Source organism: Perca flavescens, chromosome 17 (genome assembly GCF_004354835.1).
Source record: "Perca flavescens isolate YP-PL-M2 chromosome 17, PFLA_1.0, whole genome shotgun sequence".
In the NCBI taxonomy this organism is placed as follows: Eukaryota; Metazoa; Chordata; class Actinopteri; order Perciformes; family Percidae; genus Perca; species Perca flavescens.
The window spans coordinates 5,699,139-5,722,794 of record NC_041347.1 but is presented as its reverse complement, the minus strand read 5'-3'; positions in this window follow the sequence as shown (position 1 = coordinate 5,722,794).

Sequence of the window (23,656 nt, the reverse complement as noted above, 5' to 3'; positions counted from 1 at the left end):
ATCTTCATGTATGTGCAGATTCCACTGTCTATACTTTATTATATCATTTGTATCGTAGCGCTCTGAGACACATAATGTGATTTTGCACGTCCAGTCTCATCATGTACAGATTATTGTATGTGATGTATATAAAAATTAAATAGTGCATTACTTTTCCTACGTATAGGTACGAACAATGCATGACTGGATTCCACTGGTTAAAAGTGAGAAAGTCAGTCCCGTCACTGTGTAGTCTGTTGGGGCAGTGAACAGCAGCAGAGGATTGACATCTTGCTCAAGGGCACTTTGACAGGAGTTGTTCAAGGAGGGAACAGCTTTACTTAGTCACACTCTCAGCTTAAAATGCTGCCCACATCATGTCCACATAATCTTGGATCCTTGCCCAGGCAGTTTTCCTTAATTTCACATTACCATATCTGCTATACAGGGCCATACGAACCTGTGAAATGGAATCCTAGATTTACATACACACACAAACATACCCACACATGTAGGCCCTGCTTTCGCCTGTCATTGCCTGGACAAACTGGGGGGAATGTGATTGTGATGCATTGTTTTCACACAAATGTCAGTGCATTATCTCTGACTGGACCCTCAGGCTTCCATACCGACCGCTTATCCCTCGCAGACCAGGTTAATCAATCGCAGACCGACACATCACTCCAAAATGTATCAGGATTCAAGGATAATACCAGAGAATCGCTAGCATTTGGGGCTTCTGTATGTAGAGACATTTTCTTTATTCCTATAAGTCTCAAAGACCTGCACAGCAATGACTTCTGACCGCTTTACTCTCTCACTCCATCTAAAGTTGTGTAGACATATTTTTGCAACTCAAAATATTCGCCCTAAACAGCTAATATCATCTAATAACGGCACAGACATAACTCCAAACCTATGGCATATACCAATCCAAGAAAATAAGTCCAATGGTTCTATTTAAGGCCCTGTTTACACGACAAAGCTCGCGGGTGAAAACTACAAAATATTTTATCAGATGTGCCTTTCGTTTAGACGGCGATGGCGTTTTTGGCGCTTAAAAAGGAGAGGAGAGGGAGAGAAGTAGAAGGAAGGTTCTACGCAGGCGCGCAGACTTGGTGGTGTTGTGTGCTTTACACTACCACCTAGCCACCTGGTGTGCATACTACATCGAATTTCACACACTGTTGCGTCACCATATCCACACAGATTTCCCCCCCAAAACGCTCGTCTAAACGCGGAATAAAAAGTAAGAACGCAACAATCTCTTCATATTGTCTCTGTTTAAACATAGCCTAAAAGTCTGAATAAATTAGTCCAGTGTGAGACCATTTAGGTCCAATATCCAGTCTTGACATGGTTTCAACTCCAGGAGAAAGGTCCCAATCCAATCCGTTCTCATTCCCAACTCGTAACATAGTGACGCTTGGTGAGTGGCTCTCAGCGTCAGATACCAACGCGAAAAATCACCCTTTAGCGTCTTTATGGAATGCACTGAGCAGCTCGACCGCTGGGTTGTAAGATGATGCAGTATTAAGAGCGACAACGGTAGCGAATAGTATTAAAGAACGAAAATTCACGTAAAGATGCCAACAACGGAGGACTTTCACCCAGGAGACCGGGGTTTGTGTCCTGTTCTTGTCCCGCATGTCACTGAAACGTTCATTTTTTTTAACCTAACTGTCCCGTTCTTGTGCCGCATGTCATTTTTTAAAAATGAATCGGTACCGACCCAGAGCATCGGTAACAAATGCTAAAGGCACCTGACCAAGCATCGCATTTCGACACGCTGGGAGTGAGAATGTGTTGCCCAATCTGGATTGCTCGATCCTCTTTACACCCAACAGCTGGAAAGAGCAAGTCTGCTACCTAATTATAATTCTAACCATTGCACTCCAGTTATTTAGCTTCATTTAGTATTGACAGAGTGGGAGCTTCAGATTGCCCAGTCTCCTCTAAGAAGTCTAGTAATCCTTGTAGCAAATTCGAGTAGAAAATCTACTTCAATTATATTAATGACTTTTTCACCATGGTATTGCGTTACTATAGGAACATTAACTTAATACCAGAATAAAAAAAGATCACTAACACAGTTACAATCCCGATTACTATAGAAATATGATAGAGATGCTATTGGAAAAATCACATCAGGAATAATGAGGTTATTATGCTGTATACTCACTACTGAGATCCACAGGTGCATGATAAGTACATGTTGGAATTTTCTATGAATAGTGATTCTTTTTCAGTGATTAGATGGATTTCACTTTTTAGATAAGAGACTGGCTTTTTAGATAAGAGACTGGCTATCCTGGGTAGAATGAGTGATCAGTTATTGATTTGCAATGCCTGTATGCCAAAATCTACAAAAGCAGATGTGTGGATACCAGTGCTGCAGTACTCGAGTACTAGCCTAGAAATCTAGACTCCCCTAGTGGCAGCAAATTTATTTGGCAGCCAGGTGGGGTCTAGGCACTCTCAGTTGACTTTCAAGCTGCAAAAACCAAATTTTGGTCAGGCCAATCACATTGGCCCTCATTTATCAAAAGTGCGTATACCAAATTTCCAGCGTACACCTGGCGTACACCCAAAACCACGGTGACTTTGAGATTTATCAATATGGACGTTGGCGTACGGCACGCTCAAATCCTACGCCAGCTCAGGAGGTGGTGTACATGTACGCACGTTTTGAGTCAGTGCGGACATGCGCCGAAAAACAATTCCTAACACCACAAAACGCACTGACAAACTAAAAGAAGACCTCTATGTGCCGGTATGCAACATTGTTTTAGCCTGGGGGGGTTCTGTACAACATCTCGCAGGAAAACACAGTGCCATAAATGTAGCGATGGAGCCAGATGACCCGATGCCAGAACAGCCCCAACTGGGGGCTATATGAAGGAGACAGGATATTATTCCTCGCTTTTAAAAAGGTAGCCTATAGTGTTATGTTTGGCAATGATATTCAATACAGGAAACATGACGATGCACAACATTTTTATTTATTCTTCAGGTTTTTGTTTCTCTTTCAAGTGAATGATTTAATTCTGCCATTGACCAAGTTATTTTGGCTTGTTTTTCCAGCCCCTCTGTTGTCAGGAGACAGGGTCCAGCACGGGGGGGGCGGAGGACAAGCGCTCTCCGTCAGCTGTTGCCTCGTTATTCCAACTCATGAAAAAAAACACGAGTAAAATAAAAGACATTGCATAAACTCCGCTACCGTGTGTTTATTTAAATATAAGTACACCTACATATGTAGGCCTAAGAGATTGCAATAGAAGTCTGTATATTACTATTAGGACTATAGAAAAATGTGTCGATGTATAAATTAAATAGGCTAAACTTCCGCTGGAGTCCGATTTACTACGGCAACACTGTTGACCGCATCAGTGATCTCCTTCCATTCCGCATTCTTTCTACAGCCTTTAATACCAGTTTTCAGGCTGCCAAATAGTACACACTTTAATGCAAATGAGCCAGAGATATCAGGGTTTCAATCTCCAACTCTGAAAAGTGCCACTTCTCAGCCGGATTACGTCTCGCCATGTCGTGAATTGTAGGGGCGAGGCCTCAAAACCCAGAATATATTGGGGCGTGTTATTCTAATGACGATCGTTTTCAGCCGCGGCATTTATCAAGGGGCAGGTATTGCGTACACCTGGATTTCAAAGGTACGCACAGCTTCATAAATCAGGCGGTGAGAGGAGTGTAAGCATAATCTTATGCCAACATATACGCCCGTTTCTACGAAAGAATGATAAATGAGGGCCATTGTGTATAGAGTCGGTGGGCGGGGCTTATGGCTGCTGCTGGGAACAGCGGTCTTCTGGAAGACTTGGAGTTAAGCTTTTCTTTGATAAAAGAACAAAGAACGGCACAGAAATCATTCTTAAAAAAGGAAGATGTGTTCGGAGTTTTGCCGACCGGATACGGCAAAAGTTTAATGTATCAACTAGCTCCGCTACCTTCTTCGTTGCTCTGCCTGGTTGTAGCGCTATCCTATTACGTGCAGAGGGAATTTGAAAGACAACCGTTTAGCCCGCCCCTCGGATCGAGCTCCGTCAATGGTGAGTTCCCAGACCCTACATCTGGATGTGGGTCTGGCTTGTCAGGCTACTCGAGTACAGTACCTTTTTTCTATCGTCTCAGATGGGTCTTGGACTCATTGGTATTTGCATTCAGACTTGTCTCGGCCTTGGCCATTGGTCTCGCCATATATTCTAGAGTCCAGCAATATAGGCTTTTTTTCTACAGGAACTTCCTTCTTTAAAATAAAACCATTGATGAAGTGTGCTTGTTCAGGTATTAGTTTAATTCAAAAATCCATCTAGAACGGGCATTGACATTGGTCGCCTGGTATGTGCCCGGCTGCGTCATATACCTTTTATCTGTCTCGTTCTTGACTGTTTCTCATATGGCTCATAGGGCTTGGTCTTGAATCAGTCTCAACTAGTCCAGGTCTTGGATTTGTCTTGGCCTTGACAAAGGTGGTCGGAGTACAGCCCTGTTGGATACCGAGAGAGAGAGAGAGAGAGAGAGAGAGAGAGAGAGACTCTCTTGTGTTTTCCTTGGGCCAGTGGATGCCCAAGCACAACAGGACATTATAAAAATGTAAGTCAGTATGTCAGTTTTCTGTCTGGTTGGGAACATCTTGCATTTATGTGACCAAAGTTCATGCAGTTTCGCACATGCAGTTCGGTGAAAGATATCAGAATTATGAACTGAGAGCATATTAATGACCCAAAAAAGTAAGATTGACTGCTTGTACTCGACTCTACAGTAATTGCCATGGATATTTTGCAAACGTTAGTGTTGGTGAGACAACTGCTGCAGACCTAATTTATTAATTACAAAAACACTCAGCAAAATGCAACTCATGCAGCTTGTTTGATGTCCAAGATCAGTCTTCTTAGGGAGTGTTAAAAGAAGAAAACAGATTATTGAATCTTGGATATGATGCCCCCCCTGATGGCCAGTACACTGGCCACATCGAGCAGTGCAGGGACGGAGCCAGACATTTTAAACAGCTCAGTACAAACCTAGTGCGGTCCAGGGGCATGCTCCCCTGGGTTGATCTTTTTCCCATTTATGGCAGCACTATGCACTATACTTCAATAGATTTCAGATAATACAATTTCTAAATATCTGTACATCATTTGGGAAAAACATGATTGTTGCAAAGAATCGTCCTTTAGAGCCTACGTCCTATTTTTTTGTATCTAATTGTACTCCAACTATCTTCATCATTCTGAAACCAGAACACTGTTAAGATGACAAATTTTCACTCAGTCAAGTCCCAGTTCGGACCAAAGGCTCGGTCCCCACATGTTTTCAGACGAGTGCGTGGCATGACTAGCAGATTTTGATTAACAGACCTGAGAGACCGGGATGGAGTGTGTAAATGAATTATGTTGGCAAGATAGTCAGGGGCCTGACCATGCAGAGCCCTGTAGGTTATGGTCAGAATTTTGAATTGGATCCTGTAAGTTACAGGAAGCCAGTGAAGGGAGCAGAGTAAAAGGGTGATATGGGTACGCTTGTTTGATCTTGTAAGAAGCCTAGCAGCAGCATTTTGAATGGACTGCAGGCGGTGAAGGACAGATTTATTGACTGAGGAGAAAAGTGAATTGCAATAGTCAATACGGGAGGAAATGAAAGCATGGATGAGCATCTCCAGTTCTAATTGAGAGACCACAGCCCTTAATTTGCTAATATTGCGTAAATGGAAAAAACAGGATTTGGTCAATGATTTGATGTGAGTGTCAAAAGATAGGGATTTGTCAAATATCAACCCAAGGTTCCTTAGACTGGGCCGGACCGCCGATGACAGAGACCCAATGTTCTGCCTGATCAGAGGAATAGCACTGTCTGGTGCTATGATGAAAACCTCAGTCTTGTCTAGGTTCAGCTGCAAAAAGCTTTCAGCCATCCAGTTGTTTATGGCATCAATGCAATCTAGAAGTCTAGTAAGCTTTGATGTCTCATTTTGCCTAAAAGTAAAATGGAGTCGTATGTCTTCTGCATAAAAATGATAAGAAATGTTAAAATTGCAAATAATCTGACCTAGCGGCAACATATATAAAATGAATAATATTGGGCCCAACACTGAACCCTGTGGAACGCCACAAGACAAGGGTGAAGATGCAGAATGGCAGTCCCCAATAGAGACCTCAAAAGTTCTATCTGAAAGATAGGATGCAAACCAGTCCAAGGCAACTCCTGATATGCCCACCCATTCATGCAGTGTCTTAATCAAGATATGGTGGTCGACTGTGTCGAAGGCAGAACTAAGGTCTAAAAGTACTAACAAAGAGCATAGACCTACGTCTGAGGCCATCTGAAGGTCATTATGGACTCTCACCAGGGCCGTCTCAGTAGAATGTCTCTTCCTATAGCCTGACTGAAATCTGTCATATATCTCCAAATTCTCTAAAACAGCTGTAAATTGATTAGCCAAAGAGTATAAATTATTATTACACACAATTACATATTTCCCCAGTAATAGAACTTTTGCCACATTGATTTGCTGGTCCAGTCAGAGAGACTGAGGGTAAAAGACACAAGGTTAAGTGATCTTAAAACCCAAGAAGATTCAAGGCTTTTGAGAAAACTTTAAAGGCTGGAGCCCAAGAAGCCAGACCCCCCCGCTCTGCCCCTGGCGCGATGTTGCATTGATGCAGATAGTACATACCTGAACAACCCCAATTTTTGCCTATAGAGTACTATCATTATATTGGAGTTGGAGCGAAATATAATCATACATTTTTGGGTTTTTTTGGATGATAAATTGCGGCATACAGATAGACGAAGAAGTAGGACTAGGGTCTTAGACAGGGTTTAGAAATTACCGTGGTCTAGAATATTTCCTTTTAATGAAGCTTATTTACTGCATTTCTGAGGATTAAAATTCATACCAAATTGACACCTACAAACACAACCCAAGCTCAGACCTGTTAACATGTTCACGCGCTTCTCAGGCAGTGTGGCCTGGTCTCTCCCGTACCAGCCTGGTCTCATGGCAGTTTGTGATATGGTCACGTTATTGAATCTATTGAGTCGTGGACAGGACACGATAATGTTGTTTTTTTCGTGTGTTGATTACAAATTTTAAAGCAATGTATTTCAATGGGAAGCATATTTCGTGATCACAGAACGATGACGGTAGCGAGTAGTATTGATCAGGTGAAAGTCCGCGCAGGGAGGTTAGTCGGGGGGGTGGATGGGTCAAACAACACCGGACTTTCACACCGGAGACATGGGATCGCGTCCCGCATGTTGCAGTTCCTTTCCCCGTTCTTCTTTTCCTAACCACAACCGTCCCGTTATCGTGGCATTTCATTTCCCCGTTGTTGTGTGCCCCAGAGCAGGTTCAAAAAGCGAGACCTGTACACGTTCAAAATTTGTGGCAAAAACAAACATTTCGTGGCAAAATAAACGTCAAAATCGTGACTTGTAAACGTATCAATAAATCAAAATAAAGTGACTATTTCATGACCTGACAGTGGGGGTTTTGGAAAATAATTACCAAGGTCTACACCTAATATTTGGGTCAATGCGTTTCAGGTGCTTATAGAAATACATAACCATTGCTGTTGCATATCCACATGGTTTGCTGCCCATGTGTTACCAAGTGCATTACATTTATATAGCCCAAAATCCCTAATCACAACTTTACCTCAAGGGGCTTTACAATCTGTACAGATACACTCTTAGCATTCGACTCTCGATTTCGGTGAGGAAACGTTTAAGGAGAGGCTACAACTCACAAACTTATAAGTTGGAGGTTCTAAGGAGCAAATCAAGGCAGCAGCGCATGTCTCCATTGGCCCTCCCAAGCCTTTGGCTAGTGTTGTTCACTGACCTGTCATATTAAGCCTGGCTCGGCTTCACCAACAGGGCTGGACAGCTGACACTAGTGCTCCCCTCCCCTTATCTTCCTAATGTGTTGTGATAAGGAGCTTATGTGAGGTTTCCCTGGCAAAATTACCCCCTCAAGCTATTCTAACAGTCTGGCGTATGTGGGCGTACAATTTGCGACCACTTTCATGGAAAGGTGATGCTGGCAAGCAGAGACTTTGACCACGAGGGGGGGGTAATGTTTACATGTTAACCCTGGGCTAAAGACAAAGCTAGGAGAGGCCAAAGCCTGAGGACATGACAGCAGTGATTTCCTTTGTTTTTCTGACACGGGGACATGTAGTAGCCTGGCATGTAGCAGCAGGGATCAGCTGTCCTGTGTATTTTTTTATTGTACGAGAGCTTGCCAGTAGATAATATTGAACAGGCGTTTGATGAGATGAATACAGTTATTGATTTGAAATTGGGTGCATGCCTTTCTAAACCAAAAAAATGACCAAAAGCAGATGCATGGATGCAGAGAAGAGCTTTCTCTCCTGATTCCAAGTCCATCGGACACAATAAGAGGAAATTCTAGCATCCTAATCTTTGACAGCATTTCAGCAGAAATCAGTTCCACATGTGAGCTGTGGGGCTAATGCAGTGTTTACATCGACTGATTCTGATGGCTTTCTCCGTTGTCTATAGGCTCTCAGCAACTGGCTTCTACATGAGTGTGTGTGTGTGTGTGTGTGTGTGTGTGTGTGTGTGTGTGTGTGTGTGTGTGTCTTGATGCAGAGCCCACATGTGTATGATGCTGGCATGTGTGTGTCAATCCCCTGAGCTGAGACTGATAGATGTCAATAGCTAACCTGTAAATGACAGGCACAGAGGGAGTGTGTTTAGCAGTTTGTCTGGATCTTAAAAAGGTCACACACACACACACACACACACACACACACACACACACACACACACACACACACACACACACACACACACACACACACACACACAAAGAAAAGGACATGGATGACCTCCTTTGTCAACTACATCTGGAGCTAAATGCTGGAGCTTTGTACAGTTTTCGAGGTAGTTTTTTTTTCAGTGTTGCCGTTACTTCTAACACGAGTGTATCATTCAAATTGCCCTAATAATGTCCCCTTACAAAGGTAAACTCAAATCATCATGCATTTCTGCTGTCAAGATTGCTGGTGTCATGGGAAAGCTTTGTACCTCAAATTTTGGTGATTTGACAACAATTGAAGGATTAGATGGTTGGTTCACTGCTTGAGAAATTTGTGACTCCTGGGGTATATGAAAGCCTTTCAAAACCCACATAATGAACACATAAATGCATTCTTCAAAATAAATTAGAAACATAAAACACCACAGTTTGAAACTACAAGTCGACTCGGGTTGCATATTTAGTAGGGCTTTAGGTAATAACACAGCAGTAGTACTCAGCCAGATATCACTACTTGATTTGGTCTAACTTTTTGGTGCAAACAGTGCAACTTTCTTATGAAATAAAGTCAACATTTCATATCCAATACTTTGTTTTGTGACCAAATACCTACAGCCTCCGGTGTGCTTTGTTTTTAGTGCTGGTTAGCAAGTGTTAGCAGAGCCGCTTGGCTGTAGACTCTTAGTCTTGTTTCAAGACATCCTCCAAACTAGATGACGATAAAGCATTGTCATTGCTTTCCAAAAATACTCATATGAGTATGTTCTGATGTGATAGCTCTTTGGTTAAGGTTTGGTTAACTTTTGGCAACAAATACTACATTTGTGTCCTTTAAGTACTGATAGGAAAAAACATAAGACTTCCAGAAGTACTTCTGAAGGGGGCCTGTGTTTTAACCGAAACCAGAAACTTTTTTTCTAATGTAACCAGTCATTTTGCTGCCTAAACTTAATCGTCCCGCAGGCCTAACAGTGGCTGTAATTGGTGAGTATACGTGGAGCTGGTGAACATTGTGGAGCTTTTAGCAGCTTAGGAGTTGGTAGAGACCAAAAACAGAGCTAAAAGAGAGTGAATATTTGAGTTACAGTCACCAGATGGCCAGAAACACACTCCAAATTAATAATTGTGTTGCTCCGTAACTGCTGGATGTGCAATCTAAGGTGTAATTCACAGGAGGGATGGGGGGTTACAACCCCCCCAATAATCTAAACTGGCCATTGCAACCCCCCCAAAAATCCTTATATAATTTCCTTTACTTAAATAAAGACATTTCCACCATAACTTGATGCAGAAAAAGCACTAATTGTTGCAGAAAAATTCACCAGAATGCAGAAAATGAAGTGTTTGACGTTCACAATTTCAATTTAACTCAAAAGTTGAGATCTCAACCACCACAATATTGAACCCAAAGTTACGCCCTTGTGTGTAATAAAAGAATGTGTAAGCAACTGTTTGTCGACAAGTCCACTTAAAATGTGATATGTCAATGTTGTGTTGACGACTCGCTGACCCCAAGTGGCCAAAAAAAGCAGGTTAACTGATTTTGAACACAGAATAGTGAGGGATCATGCCCAGTTCAGGCTCTAGTACTAGCAACTCTATACTGGTTGGTCTGCGTTGCTAAAATATGTATAGAGGCGTGGCATGTTATACTTCCCTGGGTAAATAAATTAATTAATTAAAAAATATAAAAAGAGGCAGCTGGATTCTACAGTAGAGAATATTCCGCTATGGGTGAACCAGGGACGTTGGAACTATATTAGGGTTCGGTTTGGTGGAAAAAAAGGTATCTGCCGAAAAAGGTTCGGCAGATACTGAACACCGTCAAAAAGCCCAATATTCGGCTGATTCCAAAGCCGAATCCTAAATTCGGTGCATCCCTTGTTTGCAGATACCTGATTGTCATTGTAGTGTAGTCAATTAATGTAAAGACGATTTAGGCTTTGTGTGTTTGAGCCCTCACAGTCTGTAAATAGCTTTTTAAAGCCACAACTATTCCTGGCAGATCAAAACTTAAAATACACCTTATTTATTATTTTTTTATTGACTCCTTCAATGTAAGGTTTATCAAGACATGCCACTGATGGTTAATCAAGGCTTTTATATTACTAGAAACAGATGAACTCATAAATTAAGCTACTGCAGGGAGTTCTATGATTTTGATAACATTGCCTGTTTTGCAGTGCGTCTTTACGGAGCCCCGGAACAATCACAGATAGAGAAATTATTTTTGCGTGGCTTCGAGTTATTATTTTGTGTCATGCTGTAGCCTAGATAGAGCCTAGAGGACTTGTTAATGCTTACTGCGCAATCATCAAGTTGGTGTCTTCTGGCGTTTTAAGACGTTCCCTGTCTGTGCAGCCAATGCAATTCTTAAAGTGTTTTTTCATCAGATCTTTTAGTAATCAAAACACTGAAGAGGATTCTCTGCTCTTTGCTCGGCAGGACACGCAGCGTCTCAGCTGAGAACGAGACTGGTACAGACAGACAAGATCGGTTCTCGTCACTCACAGTGGTGTGAAGCAGGAGCTATAGTGTAGTGGTTGTAAAATGTTCACTATAGTGGTTGTAAAATGTCCATGCATGGTGAATCGCAACTTGATCATCAAATGTATTTTATTAGAATCAATAATGAATGCAATCAAGCAGCGGCTAGACTTAAACAAGGCTGTTTGGCCGGCCAACACTTATGGATTAAGCTCTGCTCATATCAGTCATGTAAACTTAACAAAACCATTTATATTAATAAAAATAATAAAAATACATGTGCACATGTCGAGACAATCTGACAATCACATCATTAGGCTATGAAATCTTGAATCTTGAATATATTATTTATGTTGTCAGAAATGAAAGTAATTTCTTTATGAAGAAAAAAAGAAAAAAATGTTTGGTGCTGTCAATACGCACCCTTACTTCCAACGTCTATGGGGTGAACAAAATGGGGTGAACAAAATGTCACTTATTAGTAGGGTTGTGTATTATTTTTTTTTCTTCCGATACCGGAGCTAAAGCAATACTTTTAAAACGGTGCCGGTGCCTGAACCGATTCTTTTAAAGAAAGTCAAAAAAATAAATAAAAGAAGAGCAGCAAAACGGCAGTTGCCTACATTAAAGACTGGCTGGTTTATTGCTAAGGCCATGTGGTCAAAATTAAATGATTTATTAATAATGTAATAACACTAACTTATAACAATAACTTATTTCACCAGTAAATTCCTGTTAAAACGACAAAAACAACCACCAGATGGGAAATGGTTATTTTACAATAACTATGAACGCACCACAAGACTTAGGCTACCAGTTTCAAGTGAACGCACCGTCTTGTGTTGTTTTTCCGACAACGGCAGCCGCAAACTGTTTAACGTCACGTTGTTGGAATCGCGTACTGTGAAATACAGTCACACTTGGGTTTCGGTACCCAACCCTTCTGATTAGTGCTCAAACACATGTATGTTGGTGACAGATGCATTAGTAATATATGTATTCATCTTTTTCATCGTTGCAACTTGTCCTGCTCCCAGCACTGAACAGGGGAAAGGGTAAAAGCTCATTCCACAGAGCCAACACAGATAAGTGATTTTATGAAATCAATATGAACTCATGTCAAATGATTACAGTGGAGAACAGTATAGAAGCCTTATATTCACTTGCGCTTCTGGCATCATCCAAATAAACACACTTCACCTTATAAACTTCACTGGTACTGCATTTTTCTCTTGGTCTTCTTTTGCCTCTGTTTTTTTTCTCTCTGTATCTCCCTCTCTCCCTTTACCATTCTCGCTCCATCTGTCTGGTGCCAGGGCCTGAGCTTGGTGGAAGAAAAACAGAAAAAAAAGAAAGGGTGAGAAAAAGAGGGAGAGAGAGGGAGATTGTATTTCCATTCCACGTTGGATCGCTGGAGTGGAGTCTAAAACCACAGAGTGCGCTGGCACTGGACAAAGAGGCTGCATTCAATAAATATGTGGACTAAGCTCTCCTATTCAGACCCCGCAGTATTGAATTCCTTATTTAGGTCATTTATACTGGGCAAAATTGATACAGTATGCAGCTCAAATCTACAGCACCATTTTTTTTTCTTCTCTCTGTCTTCTAAATAAAAAAAAGAGATGAAAGGGAAGCCAGTGTGTGTGGGTGTGCAAGAACCGCTGCGAGTGAAGGAGTAGCAAAAAAGAAGATTTTTTTTCCCTTCTTTTCCATGTATGACTGCAAAAGTGTGTTTTGTCGTGAATGACAAAGAGAAAAAGAGAGGCAAGAAATTAGACAGGGGACATGAAAAGCAAAAACAAATTGAATAAAAGAGATTGCGAAAGTCAGCGGGTTGAGAGACAAAGTGTGTGTGTGTGTGTGTGTGTGTGTGTGTGTGTGTGTGTGTGTGTGTGTGTGTGTGTGTGTGGGACAGAAAGAGAGAGAGGTGGTATTTTGATATTTTATTGGAGTCTCAATGAGGTCTGCACTAGACAATACTCTCCTGCCTCCTCGTTTAGCCTGATCTTAATTGGCCATTAGATTGAAAAATAGCCTACACCTCCTCTCCTCTCCTCCTCTTCTCCTCTGCAGCTTCTGAGCTGATTAGACCTTTGATTTACTAATAAACACAAAGAAACAGATTAGCGGTGGGGCTAAGGCGCCATCAGATATGCCTGACTTTGTCTAGAAATAGGAAAATACCAGCCAAGGCCTCAGCACTCACTCAAACCTCTTTGATCTTAGTTGAAAGTATTCTGTTTTTAATTTAAAGATGCCTTAACACTAAAGACGATTCTGACAAAAACAGCTGTGGGAGTCAACCCTATGTTCCCTCAACCCTATGTTCCATTAGCCCTGTGTTACCTCAACCCTATGTTCCCTCAGCCCTATGTTCCCTCAGCCCTGTGTTCCCTCAGCCTCCAGTTCCCTCAGACTAATGTTCCCTCAGCTCTATGTTCCCTCAACCCTATGTTCCCTCAGCCCTGTGTTCCCTCAGCCTTGTGTTCCCTCAGCCTTCAGTTCCCTCAGACTAATGTTCCCTCAGCTCTGTGTTCCCTCAGCCTTCAGTTCCCTCAGACTAATGTTCCCTCAGCTCTATGTTCCCTCAGCCTTCTGTGCCCTCAGACTAATGTTCCCTCAACCCTAGGTTCCCTCAGCCTTTGTTCCCTCAGCCCTATGTTCCCTCAGCCCAATGTTCCCTCAGCGCTGTGATACCTCAGCTCTTACCTTAACCCCTAAACAGACGACCAGGGGGAGGGGTTATGTGGGCTGGGAATTGGAATATAAATGAGGGAACATAGGGTTGAGGGAACATAGGGCCTAATTTTGATGTGGGGGGAATTTAATAGAAATGAGGGAACATATAGTTGAGGGAACACAGGACTTAATTTGGGGGGAGATCCTTGAGGGAACATAGGGCTGAGGGAATAGAGCCTAATTTTGATGCGGGGGAAATGTAATAGAAATCAGGGAACATAAGGCTGAGGGAATTCCATTTTGGAATATATGGATAAACTGGTCTTCACATCTACTGGAAACTCATCTGATTTTATATTTGAATGTTCTACTTTTTCTATCCAAGGTTTCTCGGCACTGTGAATTATCCACAATATAACAAAATCAAACTATATTTTGGAACATACCACACCACACAGCAGTAAGTTACGTTCCCTGATGCCAAGCCATCCCGAGCTTAGATTGACCTGGTGTTTTTTGTTTGTTTTTGTCGCCCTTATCTTCCCGAGCTGCAGACGACTACGCTTTGCGCCTGCTCTATCTTTTCTGTAAAACTCACACTGGACTCTTATGATAAATAAGACATTACCCACAATGAGAGGAACTCAATCAGTGCTTGTGTTGGCTGAGAGTGAAAAAGACAGGGATAATTACTCACTAAATAGGCAATCATCGAGGTGGCGCCCACACAATCAAGCCTGCATGTGTATGTTGGGGCGCTTCCACAGAAATGCCGGCCAAACGTCTCAGGAAATGAAGAACAAGAGCAATAAAATATAGGCGAGCGGTGGACCCATTAGGCTAAAGCTGCAGCTCAGGTCACAGGTAGGGTTCGGATGTGGTCATTAAAGGGCCGTATTTCAAACTGAAATCACATGTCTACTGGAAAGTGAAAAGAGACAATCCTATGTCATGACTAATGGAAGAACAGTGAGCGCTCTCACATCATTTATTCAGAGCAGAAATTGAGTTTAGGCTATATCTATTCCCTGTTGGTATTTGTGTTAACTTTCTTCTGACAGCTACTGTAAATTAGTTTACTTTTGTGGTTTTGAAGGGATTTCTTTGAAGCATAAACTTGACTCATGGACAGATTAGCTACTAAACTAAAAAAAAAAGAGAGGTGGAAAGACATCCAGCTCAAGAGCAAGTACTGTGCAAAGTTACTGACTATTCATAATGTTGCTGAGTTTTGCAGTAGCTAAAAAAGGCTAGCAAAGCATCTCAACACTAACCAGGCAACACAAATATATTACTATAGTTTTAAAATTATCTTGTTCAATATATTCTGGTGTTTTAATTTGAATAACAATGTATAATTTCAATGTATTGTTTGTGTAATTTGTAATGCCATAGTTAGTACAAAATGTAGTACTTAAAGCTGCACTTTTCAGTGTTTTTTTAATCTTAATCGGTCAAATCACTATGTGTAATGTGATGAGGGCATTTTAGCATCATTTAGCTCACTGTTTGGGATTTTTGGCTCAGAACTGTAGTGATTTGGTTCAGTGTTATTTCCAGTCACAACAGGCAGCTGTTTTGAACACAAAAAGCTCTGATTAACCCATTAACCCATTAACTACCTGCCAAGTTAGCGACTAGCTGTGAAAAATTGAACAGCTAAAGAGCTAGATATGTTTTCCAGGAGTTGGTGGAGACCAAAAACAGAGCTAAAAGAGTGAATATTGGACTTTATCATGTTGCCATCAAACAGGACTCCAAATGAACGCTCACGTTGCTTTGCGTCTGCTGGATGTGGAAGTACCAAGATTTCCACAACAACTTTAGTTTTAGTTGATAATTGTGTATGTTATACAATGTTACACTTAAACTGAAATATCTAGTAATTATGTCTGATTTAAAATTGTGAAACACTACATTTTTGTAAAATATGAAATAAAAACCTGATTGATGTATTTACTTGACATCTTAGAAATACAGAAATATTTGTCAAGTCAAGTAGATTTTATTTACATAGCCCAATATCGCAAATTTGCTTCAAGGGGATTTACAATCTGTTCAGCATACAACACCCTCCATCCTCAGAACCTTGATTTGAAAACGTTAAACAAGGAAACAATGGAAGAAAAGTTAGGAAGTGTTGTGTCTACAGAATAGACCAACATAATGGAATTACCAGGATGCAGTGTAGTAGTGGAGTCGCCAACCGTCGAGTCCGGGTCAAGGCTCGAGTCCCGAGTGTTCGAGTCTGAGTCCAAGTCCGAGTCATCAAAGAAATATCCGAGTCGAGTCACCAATACCCAAATTTCACCATGAGTTGATTCACGAGTCCAGACTTGAGTGGGACTGAAGTCCGAGTCCAGGGCTCGAGTACTCCATCACTGCCTATTACACATACAGTAAAAAACTTCATCCAACTTCCGAGTCCTATTTCATGAATGCTCGAGTCCGATTTTATAAATCCTTGAGTAAGAGTCCAAGTCATTAGTGCGCGAGTCTGAGTCAAGTCACAAGTCCAGAGAATAGCGACTCGAGTCGGACTGGAGCCCGAGTCCAGGACTCATGTACTCCATCACTGCCGGGATGACAAGATTTTAGATACACATAAACATTAGGATTGTCTGATTGTTTGAGCTGAACAAAATGAAAGCAGCCTGTATTCCTAATTCTCTTGTCTTGTCAGTATATTTACCGTACCTCCCTGTTTTCTGATGTGCTCCCGTTTCAGTTTGCTGTTGATGCCGTTTGCTGTTAATGCAAACTCAGTACTTGCTTCATGTTTACCTGTTGCCTTGATAAATTCAGGATGATTTGTAACAGATGTCTCTCATTAAAAGCTTTCCAGCGGCTCACAGGGCATAATCTATTCCTTTGGTAGGCTTTTAATGTGAAACATCTGCAGAAAGTGATCTGATCGAAGGAAGAAAAGAAGAAAAAAAACCGGCAAAGTACATCTGATTGGAATTAATGAAAAAAGCTTTTCTGTTAAAAAGAGAAACTAGGGGCAGCAGGGTGGTGAGTACGACATGAATTTGTTGTTGTGCGGCTTGACTTTGTGCTAATGAAAGGTACATTATCACCTTTTTTCGCATCAGCTTTTGAAAATGTAATTTATGGTAGACTATATGCGTTTGCAATTAGTATTATAATTACCAAATATTGATAACTTTGGCAAATTTTGGCAGGCTAAAACATTCTACAAACTTTGGAAGAAACCAAAAGACATAAGAAACCTTGCTTACAGTGAAAATTCAGGATGTAATAAGTCCATCTAATGGACCAACTACAAATGGGGCGTAATTACTTTGACTAAAATACAAATCTATCAAATACAGGCTCAATATGTGCCTTGAAGAGATATTTAAGTGCATCAAATTTATTGACAGTATCTGAACCGAAAGCATATTTGCATACTGTAATATACATTATTACTTAGCAATTATTAATTGGCATCTTGCTGGAGAAGGCAAGCTCCCCAGTGTGAGCGGTGGTGGATGCAGCTAATTTAAGCCTCTGAGAGACTCATCAAATTTGGCATGAACTTATAATTCACTAAATGGTTATTGATTTCACTGAAGCTGTATCAGCAACAAAATACCTTTCAGTTCGCAGTGACAATGCCAATAAAGTTTTCATTTGGTCCTCCGAGCTGCTGACACAGAACAAATCCTCAGTTCAAAGGTTTACACGCTCATCTGTATGTTAGGTTGGCAAAAAAGAAAGGAAGAATGAAATCATATTTTCTTCATTCGTATGAATCTTGCTTTGGAAAACTTGCTACCAGCTGATAGATTATACCGAGATAAAGTTTTCCATACGGCAAGAATGATATGCTATTTATGCATTTTCTAGGCCGTTTCCCCACACTTTCCCTATTTATGTTTATTATGAGACATGCTGTCAAATTTCCTGGAATGATTTGATGTAGCCCTCGGCAAGTACATTTCTGCCGCACCACATACTGTATCTTTCTGTGTGTGTGTGTGTGTGTGTGTGTGTGTGTGTGTGTGTGTGTGTGTGTGTGTGTGAGTGTGTGTGTGCTGGCTATAAAGTAGCATCCTAGTTTAGCTTGTCTCATATGTTGTTAAACAGGTGATTAGTTTCACAAGGCGACACCTTTTAAACTTTAATGACTGGCAAACCTTGGGTTTATATAGAGCACCAATGTGGCAAATATAACTCATAAGTGTATGGGTGCATGTGTGTGTGTGTGTGTGTGTGTGTGTGTGTGTGTGTGTGTGTGTGTGTGTGTGTGTGTGGATGAGTGCTGTGTAGCTGTGCTCGAATCTACCCACAGAAGTATACAGCATACCGAATAGAGACCTTGCTGTGGACTTGTAAGAATGCACATTTCAAAAACAATTTGGACATGTCAAAAATGACCAACCTTATCTAATCATATGGAGTGAAACACACAACATACATTTGAATGTAGGCTCTGTTCAAAGCTGCAATTTTAATTTCGTTTTAATTGAGGTTTTCTTACTTCAGGAACAGAACCCCAAAGTTCTAGTTTCACTTCTGCTCTCTATTGGTGGTCAGCATACACACCTTTAGATCCGTTTTATTAATTAGACAGAATATATTGACTATATTGACGATTTCCCAGGCGGAAGTCACTGATGTAGTCAAACAACTACACAGTGGCAAAGCCCCGGGGATTGATGAGATCCGTCCAGAAATGCTCAAGGCTCTGGGTGTGGAGGGGCTGTCCTGGTTGACACGCCTTTTCAACATTGCGTGGAAGTCTGGGACGGTGCCAAAGGAGTGGCAGACCGGGGTGGTGGTTCCCCTTTTTAAAAAGGGGGACCAGAGGGTGTGTGCCAATTATAGGGGTATCACACTTCTCAGCCTCCCTGGTAAAGTCTACTCCAAGGTGCTGGAAAGGAGGGTTCGGCCGATAGTCGAACCTCGGGTTGAGGAGGAACAATGCGGATTCCGTCCTGGTCGTGGAACAACGGACCAGCTCTTCACTCTCGCAAGGATCCTGGAGGGAGCCTGGGAGTATGCCCAACCGGTCTACATGTGTTTTGTGGATTTGGAGAAGGCGTATGACCCGGTTCCCCGGGAGATACTGTGGGAGGTGCTGCGGGAGTATGGGGTGAGGGGGTCTCTTCTCAGGGCCATCCAATCTCTGTACAACCAAAGCGAGAGCTGTGTCCGGGTTCTCGTAGTAAGTCGGACTCGTTTCAGGTGAGGGTTGGCCTCCGCCAGGGCTGCGCTTTGTCACCAATCCTGTTTGTAGTATTTATGGACAGGATATCGAGGCGTAGTCGGGGTGGGGAGGGGTTGCAGTTTGGTGGGCTGGGGATCTCATCGCTGCTCTTTGCAGATGATGTGGTCCTGATGGCATCATCGGCCTGCGACCTTCAGCACTCACTGGATCGGTTCGCAACCGAGTGTGAAGCGGTTGGGATGAGGATCAGCACCTCTAAATCTGAGGCCATGGTTCTCAGCAGGAAACCGATGGAATGCCTTCTCCAGGTAGGGAATGAGTCCTTACCCCAAGTGAAGGAGTTCAAGTACCTTGGGGTTGTGTTCGCGAGTGAGGGGACAATGGAGCGGGAGATTGGTCGGAGAATCGGGCGCAGCGGGTGCGGTATTGCATTCAATCTATCGCACCGTTGTGGAAAAAGAGCTTAGCCAGAAGGCAAAGCTCTCGATCTACCGGTCAGTTTTCGTTCCTACCCTCACCTATGGTCATGAAGGCTGGGTCATGACCGAAAGAACGAGATCCAGGGTACAAGCGGCTGAAATGGGTTTCCTCAGGAGGGTGGCTGGTGTCTCCCTTAGAGATAGGGTGAGAAGCTCAGTCATCTGTGAGGAGCTCGGAGTAGAGCCGCTGCTCCTTTGCGTCGAAAGGAGCCAGTTGAGGTGGTTCGGGCATCTGGTAAGGATGCCCCCTGGGCGCCTCCCTAGGGAGGTGTTCCAGGCACGTCCAGCTGGGAGGAGGCCTCGGGGAAGACCCAGGACTAGGTGGAGGGATTATATCTCCAACCTGGCCTGGGAACGCCTCGGGATCCCCCAGTCGGAGCTGGTTAATGTTGCTCGGGAAAGGGAAGTTTGGGGTCCCCTGCTGGAGCTGCTCCCCCCGCGACCCGACACCGGATAAGCGGACGAAGATGGATGGATGGATATTGACTATAGCTCTTGACAACGTTTATTTAAAAAAATCATGAAATGGGCAGTTAGTGTCAGATCTGAGTATTGAAACACCCTTGATTGGCAGTTAGCCTCATCATGTGTTAAAGAGCTACTAACTTACTTAGGCCTATATCATTAAAATGATTTGACATTTACACACCCAATCCATCTGGGTAAATAGTGTATGTATATACCTGTGTGCGTGTGCAAAAGATCAGTGTGTGTGTGTGTGTGTGTGTGTGTGTGTGGGTGTGTGTGTGTGTGTGTAAGTGTGATTAAGTGCACTACTGCCATTATTGAGGAGATCCTTCCTGAGAAAAAAAGGCCAGACCTTGGAATGGTTTAATCAATAGAGGAATGTTCTCCGTAATGAAGTGTGTCAGCTTCTTAACGGGACTAAAACCTTCATCAAGTCAATGAGAAGGGGCGAGTTAAACCTGAGGCCCATTTGAATAATGACGCCGCCTTATTGACTGGCAAGCAAGTCGAGGCGAATGCCAAACATTAGACACGAAGGCAAACATTAGAACTAACACCTCAACAAGCACACCTCAAGGCAAGTGAATAAGGCGTCAGGTACATGATGCAACAATCAGGCTACAGATAAAGAGATGCAAAACATGGATGATGTAGTGTGGATGCGGATACATTTAGGAACATTATGAATACATTTGACCCAGTGTGTTTCCAAATACATGTTACTTTAGACTTTGTAGATTGGTAACACTTTACTTGAAGGTATCGACATAAGAGTGACATGACAGTGTCATGAACACAGTCATGACACATGAACCCTAACCCTAACCCTAACCACTATGCCAAAAACCGAATAACACTTACTAAAAGAAGCGTTATGTCATACATGTTTTTGACTTGTTTATAATGTTTATGACACGTTCATGACAGTGTCCAACCCAGTCTCACGGCAGTTCGTGAAATGGTCACGTTATTTAATGATTCGTGAACAGGACAGGGTTTTTTTTTGTGTTGTGACCACGAATTTTAATGCAATGTATTTAAATGGGAAGCATCTTTCGTGATCACATCACAACTACGGTAGGGAGTAGTATGAAAAGCCAAAAATCCGCGTAGGGAGGTTGGCCGGGGTGGTGGATGGGTCAACCAACACAGGACTTTCACCCCGGAGACCGGGGATCGCGTCCCGCTTTTAATTTCCCCGTTGTTGACGGGTGACGCTTCCTTTCCCCATTCTTCTTTTCCTAAAACACAACCTCCGTACACATGCTTCCCATTCCCAGAGGTCATGTCCCGGTGTGTGACTTGTCCTTCCCCCGTTCAAAAAAACCCGACATTAATTGTGTCCGGTACACCAATCAAGCGTGACCATTTCACGAACTGCCGTGAGACCAGTGTTGCAGTGTCATGTCACTCTTACGTAGATACCTTCAAGTAAGACGCACCACAGAGTGCCACAGGGGCCTCGATCAGTGATAGAGTGAGTAGTTGCGGTTCAAGCAACACATCTAATATGATCACTCCCCCCCTCCCCCCATTCCATCAAAGGTCAGCACCGTCAAGACAGTTTGTGTGTCAAAGTTTATCAAAGTGAACATCTAATCCCAAAGAACAACACAAACTTCCCCTCAACAAGAAAACTGAATTGATTGCGGTGAATCCATGGAAATTTGTTAATTTTAGTTTTTAAATCTTGCTGATGAGTACTGTTATGATACTGGTCCAGGTCTTTCACACAACCTGCCCGCTCAGGAGCAAACCTCCAACATGGCTGCCAGAGAGGGTGTTATGTGACACGAATAAGCCTTAATCCAGTACTGTACATTCCCATAAACAAACATACACCAAAGCTTTTGAACAGCAGACGATAACACCAACTGATCTGCATATGAAAACGGCGTAATACATAAGCCTTCACTTTCTCAGCATGCAGCGCACACACACACACACACTTTTTCTTATCCACACATCCAGAAAAGCTGGTCATCACTCCCTCTGTCTTCACTCATCTTTCACCAGCCTCCCTCTCTCCTCTCTGTCTTTCATTGATCTCTCTCTCATTGGACTCATCACTCTGCATTCTCTGCAGACAAAGAGCAACCGCAGGATGACAATCACATTAGAGCGCACAATCTATTTATGGTTTTGCCTCATATTTCAACTCCATTCTCGCTCCCTCACACAGGCGCGCACACACACACACACACACACGTACACTCCTTCCCTCTCTCTCTCTTTTCTCCAGTACTCTGTGATAATATAAACACAGGGATTTTAGTGGTAATGAGTTTTTAATGAAAAATGAATTATTTACAGTGGCTGGAGGACAGAAGATAAAAATGAGAGAAGTGCAGGTGATATCAAAGCTGTGAAAATAACGCTATGCCAATGCAGCACACTTCATTAGAGTTTACTTTAGATACACAGATGACTGCACAGATTACATGTAGATTAAAATGGATACAATGTGATAAATAAAACACATTTTTAATTGATATTTAACCGATGTTTGGTTGGTTTCGTTGGCAGGTACTTATAAAGACAAGAGGAGGTTATTGATTGCCTTTGACGGTTTCAGAATGTAGTGTACAGCCTTCCACAGGAGACATCACAGGTTCCAGTGTGATAAAAGGTGCCAGCTGGTTAAACACCTGTCTATCTGAAGTGGCAAGATTGTTGGCTGGCAGTTGTTTTAGAATTCAACGCATTTTCGTACGATATCGTACACACTCCGATACAGTTTTACGAAAGTAGGCAACCGCCGGCTGTTTACGTGACGCCGGCTACAGAGCTCTGTGAGATGTCGCCGAATCAGAGGCACTTGGTAGTTAACATTACCCGACAATAGGTCACTGGTAGGCGGCTACAGAGCTCCGTGATATGTTGCCGTGTCAGCAGCAGTTGGTAGTTGAGTTTACCCGACAATAGGCAGTGTTTCCCACAGGTTAAGAATTTACTTGCGGTGATGTGTGGTGCCGGATGTGACGGCGCAGCGCGTAATGGCTGGGTTTAGTAATAATGGGTTCAGTCATAAACTCGTCAAACGAAGGTGAAAACAATGACTACACAATACGATGTTAACGCATCAAATTAGACAATGCACAGGCAATTTAGTCCTCTTCATCTGAGAGCTAGACAAGGAAACAAAATCGAGATTCTGAGACGAGACCGGTCTTGAGACCAAGACCGATCTTGAGTACTACAACACTGCTTTCACATAAAAACTTAAAAACATCAAATGATTTAGTCTTTTATTTCCGTAATGTCTTCCATTGTTCTCTGCACAAGTGCGTGTGTGTGTGTGTGTGTGTGTGTGTGTGTGTGTGTGTGTGTGTGTGTGTGTGTGTGTGTGTGTGGGTGTGTGCGTGTGTGGATGCAGGTATGTAATAGGGGGACTATCAATTCCCTGCAGAAATGCCATGCGATGATGGTAATGGTAGGAGCAGAGAGTAATGAAGGAATTGATCTACACTCGGCAGTAAGCGCTTGACATTTCAACCAAAGCCTAAAGCACCTAACCTCCCCCCCCGCCCCCGCTTAAATACCTCTCTCCCCTTTTTTCTTACTTTCTCCCTTTGACTCGTTAAC